Below are 14798 nucleotides of genomic sequence, written 5' to 3'. Positions count from 1 at the left end.
TTTTCTATTTCTGAAAAATAAGTTGTTGGGATTTTGATTGGTATTGCATTGAATCTGTAAATCAATTTAGGTAGGATTGACATCTTAACTATATTTAGTCTTCTAATCCATGAACACGGTATGCCCTTCCATCTATTTAGGTCTTCTGTGATTTCTTTTAACAGTTTTTTGTAGTTTTCTTTATATAGGTTTTTTGTCTCTTTAGTTAAATTTATTCCTAGGTATTTTATTCTTTTAGTTGCAGTTGTACCATACGGCTTCTTGAGTGTCCTCATGACATGGAAGCTGGATTCCCAGAGTGAGTGATCCAAAGAAGAGAGCAAGAAAGGAGTCTCAAGGCTTTATTGACCTAATCTCATAGATCTCATGCTATTTCTACCACATTCTATTTGTTAGATGTCAACTACTAAGTCCAGTCCACACTAGAGGGAAGGGGAATCAGAGGTGAGATTTTGAAGGGAGGAATGTCAAAAATTTTGTGGACATGTTTTTAAACCACCACACTAAGCAAACTAGCAGTAAAATTCCTCTATAATATAACATTTTGGAATATCAGTGTCATACTATATTAAAGAGCAATTACATAGGATAAGTCCTGAAATGTAAAGGGGCCAGCCTCTCCAGAACATCAGCTAGTTCTAGCCCACTATTTCGTATTATCATCAGCCCCTTCCAACATGAAAAGTTAGAATGTACATAGCCCAAAACCCCTAAAGAGTGGGAGAAAGATCAAAGGTGATAGTGGAGTAATACAGAGAAAGTAGGTTTTAACAAATGAGTATGGTTGTTGAATCATTATATTAATATTTCTGTTGGTCTCCAGTGTCTTGAAGCACCTAGAAGAAAAAATGAAAAATCATGGAGCTGTAACCCATATCAAACTTTAAAATCTGTTCTACATTTATTGTTAAATGTAGTTGGAAATTAATTGGTTTTTTTTGTATATATGTTATATTTCAGAATTAAAAAAACATTAAAAATAAGAGCAATTTCTATCAGGTGTGCCATTAGTTGACATTTGGCAAAACCACCTTTGTTATGCAAACAAGTAGTAGATGACTTTTTGTTTGTTCATACACTGAAAACTCTACTGAAGACTTTTGCCCATTCACTTGTTTGTTTAGTGGAGCTTTATGCACTATGACATAGATTGTCATGGTATAAGCACTGACTGTTATACCAATTATATGTGCAAAAAAGAAGGGTATCACTTGACAAAGAAAAAGTTTCCTCTAAATGCCTATCCACGAGTATTTTATTCACAGAATACAGGTGAGTGGCCAATCATATTACTTGTAATATTTTTTCAGTTTTGAGGGAAACAATGACATTTGAAAGCCACCAAATTACAGCTATTAATTGTATATCTTTTCAGCTTTTTTGGCAAAGAAAATAGTATCCATGTGTTTTACCATACACGGGAACATTTGCTGTCAAGGGAAATGATGTTTGCATTGTGTATAATTATCATTCAATATATATTATTTATGTTAACAATTACCGTTGAATATCTTGAACATAGTTCCTCAAGTTTTCAATGAATTTCAATGTGGCATATAAGATAACTGGCATTTTCAGGATGTCACAATTGTGAAAATAGCTGAATCATCGTGATTTGACCTTTTTCCATCACTTAATGAATCTCTTTAATCATCTAAGAAAAAAATCATAAACTATTATTGCATACATTTAAACTCACATCCACAAACTGACATATACCATAAAGAAATACTTGACAGAGTCAAATGTAATAAAAAATGTGGATTAAGAGTCCTTCCCTCTTTTCTCCCAAGATAAATAATTCCTCTCTTCAGATTTGTAGTAGGGGTGCTAAAGGATAATGTAGTGGTGTAGTTATTTTTTAATGAGAAATCCATCCCTAATTTCTGGTCTATGTACGTGTCTAATGTCCATAACTGTCTGAAAACTATCAAATGTGAACTAGAGTTTTCTAATTTAGCAGTAATAATGAATGAGGAAAAAAATGACGGGATGAGGAAGCTGACCTAGGGATTGAGCTATTTGTCTCTTAATTACCTATAGGTACTTTATTAGATATCAACAGTATTATTCTTCTCGCAGATACAAAATGAAAAGTTTTAAGATATGAGGTATTTGAGAGAAAGGAAAGTAGACAAAATGATTTTAAGTGAGCATGCTTTATTGGCTATGCTCCCGGACAGAGCTCACCGAACCCAAGATGGAGTGAGGTGAGTCCGTGCGCGGGGCTTTGGCGCGTGCAGTTTTTAAGGGCAGGGGTTAGGGGATGACATGAAAGGGGCAGCACATTAAGCAAAGGATCGTTATACAAGTGGGCTGAGCAGCGGGTGGTCAGATGTCTGTTGAGCAATGAGTGAACAGATGTCTGCTGAGTAAAAGCCTTGGTTGTAACGGTCTATCTCCAGTTCCCAAGTAACGTCATGATTCTAGCCATAGAGCCTTCCCTTATTCCCCCAACCTAACATTAAACAGCTATTATTTTTAATTTTTAAAATAGTCAGATTTTGTATGAAATTGGTATGCATCTTTTCTTTTTAAAATTTTTCTAAAACTGCTGCTCGTTTTGTAAAGTACTCTACTGGGAATTGGCCCACAAAAACTGAAAGTCTGAGTAATCCTGCTCCATTAGAAGAGATACTAGCCTACAACGTGCACAAAAGAATCTAACTACAAAACAGACAAGATGAGTAGTACAAATGCAGAGAGACAGCTTCAGGTAGAGGAGGTCAGCAATGACTGCACAGCAAAGATGGGATTTGAACAGAACCTTGAAGTTTGAGTAGACTTGTAGACATATAAGTGGGAGGACTACTTTTCAGAAGATGAAAACAATATACACCGTAGCATGAGAATAGGAAGGCTTGCAGCGTGTTCAAGGGACAGTGACTAGAACAGTTTGAGTAAGAGAAGGGAAAGGATAGAAACCTAGATTAGAGCCACTCTGTGAGGTTCACCAAATGCTTAGCACTGAAACAGTCCAACTTGCACGTTAAAGCATCCACTTAAAAATTGTATTTAGAAAGAATATGAAAAAGTAAGAGGGTGGGAGAGAGAAGGAAATAACAAAAGCATTAAGGAGAGCAGCCTTGTTTCTTTGTCTTATTTCTATATTCCAGTATGATGTTCTATATCATCAAGATAGACATTTTTGCCCTTCCTAGTAATCCATGAAGGAGGGCTTTCTCTGTCAAAGGAGAAACCTTTCTCTGTATAATAGAAGTAGTGTAAGGGAATCAGTTAAGTTGTCACAGTGTTGTTTTTGCTATGAAATGGCAGATTTACTGGCCTTCACTTCTTGTATTTATGACTGAGGTGGGGGAGACAACTTCAGAGGATTTATATCTCCATGACTTTGAATAAGACTCAAAAGTCATTTTAGCAGTTTGAGTTAACAGAACGCAATGCTACTCGAGAAATATAAACAAAGGCTTTATTCTGTCATTTCCCCTATTCAAAGTTTTATCCATTATTTAATTTTTAGATACAGAAAATACCTTTTCCTATATGAAAAACAGTTTCTCAAGCAGGTGGCTTTCTCTCACCTTCGTCTTTCATTGCCCAACTACCTTGCTTTATTCCTCTGTAAAGAAAAAGACTTGACCTTACTGTTTTATTGCCCCAGGGAAATTCATTCTTTCATTTTTGATGGGTTAACAACCATTAAATATAGTAATTAACAGCTTTTCCTACTCCCCATTCCCACAACATAGAATTTGGGCAATGCTAAGAATGCTTACATTATCCCTCCCTCGACTTTGAGAAGAAAGAATATTCGAGAAAGAAATGTAGACTGAGATGAAAATTTCTACTCCCTAAGTGATGTCCCAGGAAGGGAGGGGAGATCTGCCTTGTCAGAGGATATTTTGCTGCATGTTGCAGTAGTGTGGAAGAAAGACGATGCAAAAAGACTGAGCCAGGGTCAATGAACGGGAGAGAGAGTTCTCTTGCAACAGTTGCTTGAGGACACCCTAAAAATTTCAGGGTCCTAGAGAACTGAAGAAGGGAGAGGTTGTTGTGACTTCCACATCGAGAATGCTTACTCCGCTGACTCAGTCACCTTCTTTGCTTCTGGCACTCAATGTAAATTATAATGATGGATTTTCTTAACATATAAACCTATTCAGTTGAGCAAGTAGGAGGTGTCTACCATCAGACAATATATTTCAGCAAATTTCTCAAATATGAAAAGCAAATGGAAAAATGACCATAGATAGAAAAAGAAGTAGAAAAAGCTTCAACCTAAGAGCCTTGCAGAGCAGCACAGCACAGGAGGAAATTTCTCTTCTGCCAAGAATTCTCCATGAGGCTGCAGGCCTGGCAGCTGCAATATGGTCGAGAGAAGAAAGAAGGATGAGGAGTAAAAACAGGAGGCTCATCTGAAAGCCTAAATACAGAAGATAACTTCTTCCTCCCCATAGGCAAAGCCAACAGCCAACTAAGGATTTGCCCCTAAGCAAAAAACGACAAACAAACAAGTAAAACCAAGAAGCTTCTTTCCACAGAAATTGAACAGAATGTGAACCATCTGGAAAAGAATTAGGAAGGGTAAAATTCCAAATAAACACTTCATTTTGACTTCTGGGCCCCACCCTCCAAGCTATCACCCTGTTGATTACACAGTAGTCAGTCTACAAGCCCCACCTCCACATCCACAGATCTCGCTGTGTCCCTTTATTCAGACATGAACTTAACAACCAGGGGCTCCCAGATATATTCAAAACCTTCAGCATGAATTGAAAGACCAAATTAAGTAAATATAAATACTATCTGAGCAGAAACAGATAATTTGGGAAGAAAAAAGGTATTTTAAAAAATAATCCTCTCTTTTCCTAAGAGAGAATTAAGAAGATATTGCAGACATAAAACAAGAACAGGGTGCTATCAATATAAGAAATAACCAAACAAGAATAAGCTGTTGGAAATTAAAAAAAACGTAATTACCAAAAACAGATTCAAAGGAAATACAGGAAGATAAAGGCAAGATACTTTCCCAGAACATGTTATAAAGAGAGAAAGAGAATTTATGAGGAGATGCAGAATCTGATTAAAGGAATTTCCAGAAAGAAAAAGAACAAAGAAAATGAAGGGGAAGAAATTTACATAGAAATAATAAGAGAAAACTTCTCAGATCTAAAGAGAAGCACACATTTCCAACTGAAATGGCTCACTGAATGCTATACTAGATTTATTCTCTTTCTCCTTCTGTTTCTGTCTCTGTTTCTGTCTCTCTCTAGCTCCTAAGTAAGTGATGTAAGTTAAATCCTCACTTATCATAGAAGGAAGTTCATAAAATATCTAAGTGGAAATAAATAAGAAGATTAAAACTAGCGGGGTTTTCTCATAAGAAAGAGATTGTCACTGCGCAGGAGTAGAATTGTAGACTAGAGTTTAAGGTTTTGTTTTATTCTTTCTGTTATTTATATATATATATATATTTTTTTAAATCAGGCATGTTTTACTTTGTTCTTAAAAGAAACACAGAAAAATGTAAATAAGTACATGATTTAACTCATTATATATTTTCAAACTAGAGGAACTTGATTAAATTGCAAAGCAAGTAAAGAGAACCCTAATATTCCCCAGGCTCTTGTTCTCCAATTCTTTCTCCCAAACTATTAGTGGATCACTTGTTCTCCTTCCTTCCCTCTCCAGGCAAGCACCCAGGGCCTCCGGGTCTGCAATTTGTTTTCAAGACAGTTACTAAAATTTAGCCTTTTAACAGTGTTCTAAGCCTTAAATGAAAGTTCTTGGTATGGAGAGAACAGGCTCTCTTTGAGGAAGTCCTTAATTTCACATTGGTCCTATATGTTAAGGTCAGTCTTGACTAGGTATTTGGTTCAGAACAAAGAAAAGGTTAGGAGATGGCAATAAACATTATTGATTACTTGTTTTGTAACCCAAAGATTCTTAGTTTGTTGGTCCATCATTATGCTTCAGGTGATTGATCCATGAACCAAAGTGTAGCCTAATTCATTCATTCATCAATTATGTCTATGTGGGATCCCTCCAGATCCTGGAAAAAGTCCATAGCGTTCATGAAATTGTCAAGGGATTCCTTGACCCCAAAACACACAAGAACTATCCACATACATGCCCCATCTAATCCTTTTCACAACCTTTGAGGCAATGAAGAGGAAGAAAAATTACATTTATTTAACACATATATTTACATATTTTTCATTCAACTTTACCAACACCTCTATGAGATCAATATCATTGTACCTATTTTAGTTTAAAGAGTAAACAAGGCCAAAAGAGCAAGTGATTGAGGTTGGATTCAAACTGAAGTCTGTTTTGAAGACGCGTACTCTTTCTGGTATATCATGATGCCTTCTTGTCTGTGCATTTAATTATTAAATAATTTATTCCACTGGGGAGAGAAAATGAGGCTAGTTTTATGAGGAAGTCATATGCTTTGCTGTAACAATTGCATAGCAAGGAAGATGACTTACACTATTCCCAGGGTTTCATGGGATTAAAGTGCAGTGATGTGAGAACTCAGAAATCTCCAGCATGAACAAGCAGCTGAGAGACCTGCAGCCCAACAGTTCATAAGTTCTGGCATCATTTGCTTTCCATGTATAATAATGTATATGTTCACATTCTATAAAACTGGAGGGAAAAAACAAGACAGGAAAAAGCTGAAGCACACTGAAGACAAACTTCATTAAAAAAAAAAAAAACCTTCAAAAGCAAGACCCAAGGCTTCTACCTTCAACATTAAACACAATTTAAACGGAGTTGCCAAAAACATGGAGTTGCCAAATGAGCTGGAAATCTCAATGGTGCCCACTTAGCAAACACAGCATCAACTGCCCCAGATACACTGCTGGGCATCTGCTTTGTATTCGGAGTAGCTAGTCCTCGAACTGTACTATCTCAGCTAGTATTTCTTACCACTCTTGTTTTTGTGATTTTGGATTTTGTTGTAGCTTTTTTTTCTTGTTTTGTTTAGAGCATAAGGCAACCTTTTCAACTGATAAATTCCAAATTTATAACTATCTGTTAATCTCACATATCCCTCCTTCTTTAGGCAAAGTAAATGGATCAGTGATTATGGTAGGAATGTTAAACCAAAACTAACAGATTCTGAGAGTAGATTTATCTCATAGGTACTCAAATTTTTAGAGAATTTGGATGCAGATGCGGAAATTCAGCTGTCAGTTGGCTGACAAATCAACTTGTGTTACCTGTAAATTTAGATAATTGATGAGTTTAAAACTTTCTTATCTAACCTATCATGCCAAGGATGTGTCTTTTCTATAAGGTTTTACAGGTGATCCTTCTTACTTTTCATACTACCTAGAACAGGATGTTCAATTTGTAATTATTTATAAAAGGGATATTAGCTTGAGAAGAAAGGCTATGTTCATGTGGGGATTGAGGCATGACTGAGCATATCTGGGGAAGACTGGGTAAACCGTCCAGAAGAAATGTATTCACATGAGTGCTGAGAAGTCCCCTGGGAAGGACTCATCCAAAGGGCATAAATAGAGAAATGCAAATTTAGCCCCAAGTTAACACAGTAAACATCTCCTGTGGTACCTGCCCATCCCTGCCTTTTCCTAGAAATGTTCTTCACCCAAAGCACTGCTCACACTACTAGAAATTCTACTATTGTATGTACTAATAAGGCAATAGATCACATAATCTATGACAATAGCTAATAAAACCAGGGATGGACACCTGCCCCACACTGGCCAACTAGAAACTCTGGTTAATTTTCATTAAATACTCAGACAGAAAGTCATCATCAAGATAGGGCAGCCATTCTCTGTCTTATACATAGAGAAACAGAGAAAGCTGGTTTCAGAGAAAAATAAATATGAAGCAAACTTGCAAGAGAGGTCTATGACTTTATAAATAGGGTATAACTGATTGTTGCAGTTCCTGGTTGCATACCCTTATAAAGCTTGAATATCTGACCTTGAAATACCTCCACATCTGTGCAGTAAATTTCTCATTTTTCCCTTAAGCTCACTGGAATTGATTTGGGTCATTTTCTTAATTCCTGGGAAGAAAGACTGCAGAGTAAGTTAAGGGTAAATAGAGAGAAATAGATACATACATATACATATATATATAGAGAGAGAGAGAGAGAGACAAAATCAGGGAGAAACAGAGGGAGAGAGGAAGGTGAGTCACTAAAATATCTAAAAAAAATTGTAATGAAGAATGACGTAAGTTGATTTTGCCTAATTGAAGTAATTGTGCGACCACAGTTAGCCTCAAACAGATCCAGTAGACTGAGCAGCGAGAGAAACCATACTCACTGGAAACCAAGAAAAAAGCTCAAGAGGATGTCATAATTCTTTTATGGCAGAGACTTTACAATGGATTGTGTGCTTTGGATGATGAGAGCACAGTGGCCCCTTTTGGTGGCATTAGCAATGGTCAGAGGATGCCAGAGAAGGAAAATGACAGGTATGTTATGAAAGTTTAGAGAACTAGAGCTAGTTCTCAGGGAAACATGTAACACTCCCGGGAAACTCTGAAAAAAATTGGGGCAAAGAGGCATGTGGTTCCCACACATCAGTTTGGGATGTTTCCATAGAACTGCTGTTTTGTTATTGCTACTTGAATTCCATTGCTAACCTCTCAGGGTGAAACTGGGAGTAACTTAGGATATATATATGTAGGTTCAATTTCTGGAAGTCCCTACTGGCCTAAAATTTCTACACTTGTGTTCATTCTGTATAACTCCAGAGGATAGTCATATGATAGCACTTCCAAATATTTGTAATCATGAGGCCTTCCCTAAATCTGAGATTCCTCAAACTGTACCTACCTTTCATCTCACTAATTTAATTGTTTTTTTGTCTGACCTGGGTCCCGTGTATCAGGAACATCCTGTTCACTAGAATCACCTGGGGGCACTTGTTAAAAATACAAAATACTTATTCTTTGTCCCACTCCAGAGATGTTGATTCTGATTCTAGAATTTACACCAGAAAATTGTTTTGTAAATCTTCACCCAGGTGTTGTGTATGCCACTAGCTAAGACATGGAATCTGTAATGAGGACTTGATATTATTGGTCCCTCTATTTTGAAAATATGTAATGAGTCAATATGTGGTGTTCTAAACAGAAGACTGCATTCCATATATGGACTAAGCAGAGTACAACAAAGCTATTTATCATTTTTTACCCAGATTCTATCTATGCAGCTTTGAATTGTGTTAGCTTTTTTGATCAGCCTCTGTTGATTCGTTATGACTTTGTAATAAATTAAAATTCATACATTGTTTTGCGTGAACAACTTTTGGTATCTTCATTTTGGACCTGTGCAACTCATATTTTCGAACCTAAAAGGAAAAGTTTCCCTTTTCTTTTGAAATTTTTTCTTGATGTAATTCACAAAGCTCTTCTGGAATCATTAGTAATTGAAGCAGTATATGAGCCATACCTCCCCGTTTTGTATCACATGCAGGTTATAGGAGTGTGCCTTCTAGGACGCCATCTAAATTGTTGTTTGGGTTGGAATGTCGTTCGGGTTGGGACCAAGAACCCAGAGTTCTGGAAGTTCATTGAAGACAGGTTGGCATGAAGACATCAACACTGAGTTCCCTGCAGATTTTAGACTTTTCCATTTGCAAAGCCCTTTCCCATACACTGACTTATTTAATGCTCATTTCATCCATGTACACTGCCAAAGGCAGCTCTTATTGGGCCAATTTTACATATGAGGAATCTGAAGCTCAGAGAGAGTATGGGACCTCCCTTAAGGCAAAAGTTTACTCAGTGATAGACTCAAAACTAGGACTCAGGTATTTTATTCTTGGCCCAGGAAACTTTATAATTGTTTAGCCAGCTATGAATGCAGAATGTAAACTTTTCATGTAATATTTCCCTGTGTTGGTAACCAGAAAATTATGGAATACATTGTCAGATATACTCTTCTGTATGTCATGGCTCTGATCTACAGAGCCAAATAACTTTAAAATAACAGAGTCAAATAACTTTAAAAAAGGAAATAAAGTTTAATTTTCCTCAACATACACTTAGGCAACTTATGCTAGCCCATTATGACAGCTGCATTTGCATTTCCTTTAGAAAACAAAAGCAGGAAACTACTAAAAAGCCTGTCTCAAGTGTTACTAGAGCTTGATGAGCAGCTTATTGGCCTGTTGATTCTGCAACACACCTTTTATGCATCTGGATGGTTTTCTCTTCAGAATCCCTCAAACCTGCTGGAACTTGAATCCTTATTATCATTGTCTGATGGAGCCGAGGTGTACCTGTTCCAGGGGGCTTGAAAACACCAAGAATGAAATCTGTCGTCTATGTCTAGAAATGCTGTTTTTTTCCTCCACTTCAATTTCTTCTCTGTGCCACTGTTTTTCACTTGCCAACTTGATACCAATTTTAATTCCCTTCTGCCTCTTGAAAACCTGCCCTGTCTTGGCTTCCTTTCTGTATTATTGCTTCCAATCTATCCCAGGAACCTTCAGCCTATTTAATAGGCTTATCCATGGAGACACATACTTAAAGTGCTTTTCTTTTCCCATCAAGCAAAGAAACCAGATTGCATTCACAGAGAGCAAAATTGTGTGTTCAAGTGCCTCAAGTAAGAAGACACAAACAACTGCAGCAGCAGCTTTATTGTTCTCATACACTGAGGACACTGGAATAGGCAGGTTGTACCGTCCCCATTTTGTAGTGTTTCCAGCTGGTGGCCACTACTTTCCAACCTTCTTCATTTCCGTCATTAATCCGGCTGTGCTCCTCCCTCTCTGGATATAGATTTTGTCTGTTTTGGTTTGTCTCTTTCCTCCGCCGCCTAATGTAAGCATCTCCCAAGATCCTACCTTCTTCTCCATTTATACTATCCCTCTCCGAAATCTCATGGTTTCAAATATTTCCCAAATACAGGTAATTCCCAATTTATATCTCCCATCCTAACCTTTCTCCTTTGATCCGGTCCTGAAACATCTGATTTCACCACAATTCCCATTCTGGTCTGAATCTTAATCTACCCTAGGTTGGAAAACTTTGCCATACCCAAGATGATTTTTTCTCTTGAATTCAGCCTCTTTCATGTTTGCCAGTTATCCCACTTAGCATCTTTGGGGTTCTTTGTTGCCCCTCTCTTCTCTCTACCTGCAATAATTTCTCCTCAAATCTTAATAGATACTCCTTCTCTCCTCTACTGCTATAGTGCCTACTGCATTTGATCAGCTCCCCTACTATCATCCTAGCTCAAAAACTTATTATATGCTGCATGATTGCAATAATCTAACTCAGTGGTTCTCAACCCCGTTGCACATTAGAATCACCTGGAGGATCTTTTAAATAATTCTTATGTCTGGTCCCAACCCACAGATTCTTATTAAATTGGGCTAAGGTAGAGCTCAGGAATGGCATGTTTTAAAACCTTGCCAGGTGATTCTAATATGCAGCTTGGTTGAAACTCATACCATGCTAATTGCTTGACTCACCTTCAATTTTTCCCCATCTTGAATCCATTTCACATAGTAGATTATGATTCTAAAGGGTTCTTTCTTCATGCATTCTCCCACTCAAAAACTTTAATTCTTTAATACCTATATGATAATTTTCAAACTCATTAGCTTAGCTTCTGCTGCTCCCATAATATGATTTCAAGCTACCCTGTTAGTTCAAATCCACAACCCAATAATACTTCAGCCAATTTAGTCTTCATCTCCTGAACCTGCCTTGCAATTTCCTGCCTTGGTGCATTATTGACTCTTACTCTGCACCCATTTATGCCAGCTAAGAGTATGTTTAGCATTTCTATGTTTCCAGCTCAAAGCCTTACTCTATTTAACCAACTGATAATATTCTTCCCTAAAACCCACATCATTTAGAATTTACACCACACTCCAGGAAGTTTTCTCACAGCCCAGTGGTTAAAAGAACAGGCTAAAATCCTAGTTTCTCTTTTTTCAGCTTTGTGACTTTGGGGAGTCATGGAAGCTCCCTAAGTTTTGTTTCTACATGTTTTAAAGGAAGGTGATAATAATAATAATAATAATCTCCTAGATGATAATAATAATCTCCTAGAGTTGTCTGAGAATTAGAGTAAGTGAAACAATCTATGGAAAATGTCTAGCACATAAGAAGTCCTAGATAAATTTTAGCTAATTTATTATTGTTATTATTGTCTACACCCAAACAGATTCTGACATTGGAGAATAATACAGACTTCCACATAGACTCTTCTCCTCACAGTGCCTGATGAGTGACTTCATAAATAATTCTAAACCTATCCAGTGAAATTTAAGTGACCGTGACCTCTACCCTGGCTGCACTGCCATTTGGTGTTTGATGCACTTTACATAAAAGTCTGATTAATAGCTTACCTTTTTATAGCATGGCCTTAGAAAGAGATTTTAAAAACACCTTGAAGGTTTTTAATATATTTACAAGTCAGTCTCTGGGTATAGTTCTAATGTTACTCTTTAAGTGACATTCTGCTAAATATATTTGGTTCATCTTCTCAAAAATGAATATTCCTACAATCCTAACAAAAATGAATCAGTGACATGAGATGGAATCAATTACTTTGAGGCCAATTGCCTGATTTTTATTTATTCCTTGGCCAGGACAGCATTGGCAAGTGGTACATTTCTTGTTTGAATATATCTATGATTAAACTCTATGTAAACATATTTCCAGTGGGATTATATGGAAGAATACTCATGGTTTTATTTTGGTCAGCCCAAGGATCGGCATGCCAAGTTCTTACTTCCTTTTAAGTAATGGAGTCCAGTTTAAGTTATTGCTATTTTTCTGCTTATTCTTTTAGAATTTTCTCTTTTCCTCTGCTGTTTTCTCCTAGTCCCTATCAGAACTAATGTAAAAGGCTTATCCAGAATCAAGTTCATACATGAAGTTGTATGAAATCATGCATACCCGTGAACACACACACACATCCCCGAAATGTGAAAAATTCAGTGTATTATTTTCTGGAATTAATATACTAGTTTCTTATCTCTCCCTCCACCCCTAGTAAGTCACTACTGTCAGCCCTCTTCTGGCCTCCTTGACATTCTCCCTGATACCTGATCACACCCAAAGACTTTATCAACAGCCGCTGTAAGCCTTCCCATCCATATACAAATGTTTCTCACTAAACCTATAACACGTGGAAGGCATGCCCATTCATACCCAGGAGAAAGTTCTGAATTGCTGAGTCATTTTTTTAGACTGTTTTCATTGTTAATCCCATAAATTTTGGCTCCTTATCATCTTTGAGGGACTTCAGAATTTTTAAATCCTTCTCAATATACTTTTACTTCCATGTTGTCTTAAACATTAGGTGAAACTCATCATTTCCACCTCCTGTTTACTCTGTATCACTGTTGTGATGTCCTGACAATGAAGCTATACATATATACAGAGGTAGATGTTGGATTTTAATGACAAACTCTTACATGGCACTTATTATATGTCATTGACTGTGTTAATCCACATATGTACATTAACTCATTTAATCCTCATTACCACGGATCAGATACAGGTGCTACAATTATCCTTATTTTTTTTTCAGACAAGGTCACTGAAGCATAAGAAGGTGCTCATGGTTAGGAAGGGTAGAAGCTGGGCTTTTAACTGAGGTCAAAATATTGCTAAAGCCCATGCACTTAACCACTATTCCAGGAATCGAACACCATCCGGTCCTAGAGTCTACTTTCTTGACAAGTTCTTCGAGGTTAGCTGATTTTTAGATTTTTGATGCCTTTATTATGAAGGTCACATAAAGCATGTACAGTTTCTGGACCACGTCAGGGAGGAGGATTTCTGCAGAAGACATGAGTGACTCAGAAGTTGGGATACCTTTTTCCCAAGTGGAGTTCACAGCCTAGGGAATGTCCTTGTTTTCTGAATTTGCATGGAGCCATTGACCTTTCGGGACAATTCCAATCATCATCTATAATTGCAGCATCCATAATATATGGAATCAAAGTGAAAGATGGGCTGCAGAGTGTACAGCCCAGATCTTGATTTCTAAGACCATTTTCAAATAAAAGGAACTAGGACTCCTTGTAGAAATGGCTGATTCTAGGAATAGGGCAGGAAATATATAAGATGTGCTACATGGGAACTCTCTGTACTACCTTGTGATAATTCTGTAGATCTAAAACTTTTTAAAGTAAGGAGGTAATTTTTTAAAATCCACAATTATGGGACAATGTCATGAGAAAAAAAGAGGCAACTGAAAGAGCTCCCAGTGGCCAAAGCTAGAACAGTTTAAGGCCCAAAATAAAGTGGTACTGGATTATAACCCAAAGTATAAAATAAATATTAATATTGTCCTCAATATTAATTCTATAATTAAATACTTAGTCTACATTAATATAAATAAATAAGTGATTGATTAAATAGAAGGGGGAGAAGAGACAAATCCTCCTAGCAGAAGAATTACAAATAATTTGTGTAGATGAAGAATGTTGAGTGCCACTCCCCACTCCAAGTGTGGACTGTGCATAGTGACTTTCTCCTATAGAAAGGGAGAAAGAAAAGAGTAACTTTACACCCACCTCATCAAGGTGATCACGGTCAATGTCCACAATAAAGTCATATTAACAATGTGTAACCTTGATAAGATGTGATGAGCATGGCATTCTACTTCTGTGTTCTTCCTCTCCAAAATGTATCGCCCTAATCTAATCATGGGAAACTCAGCAGGGAAATGTCACTTGAGGAGTATTCTACAAAATATTAACCAGCAATTCTCAAAACTGTATAAGGCACCAAAAGCAAGGAAAGTATGAAAGACCATCACAGCAAAAAACAGTCTAAGGAGACATGACAGCTAAATGTAATGTGGCAAC

At 37.0% G+C, this 14798-nt stretch overlaps 1 long non-coding RNA gene across 2 annotated transcripts; it reads right to left on the bottom strand.

The window, feature by feature from the left end:
- Positions 1-746: 746 nt before the first annotated feature.
- On the bottom strand, positions 747-8307 carry LOC143661159 (uncharacterized). 2 transcript variants are annotated; one of them, XR_013164420.1, is made up of 3 exons: positions 8274-8307; positions 1502-1654; positions 747-836 (listed from the first exon to the last, which is right to left on the bottom strand). It is a non-coding gene; the product is annotated as an uncharacterized LOC143661159 (long non-coding RNA). The 2 variants fall into 2 exon arrangements; XR_013164418.1 differs by lacking the exon at positions 8274-8307 and adding an exon at positions 7927-8236.
- Between the last annotated feature and the right edge of the window lie 6491 nt (positions 8308-14798).

Source organism: Tamandua tetradactyla, chromosome 2 (genome assembly GCF_023851605.1).
Source record: "Tamandua tetradactyla isolate mTamTet1 chromosome 2, mTamTet1.pri, whole genome shotgun sequence".
Taxonomy (NCBI): domain Eukaryota; kingdom Metazoa; phylum Chordata; class Mammalia; order Pilosa; family Myrmecophagidae; genus Tamandua; species Tamandua tetradactyla.
The sequence above is the reverse complement of the archived record's forward strand: the minus strand, read 5'-3'. Positions and strand labels throughout refer to the sequence as shown.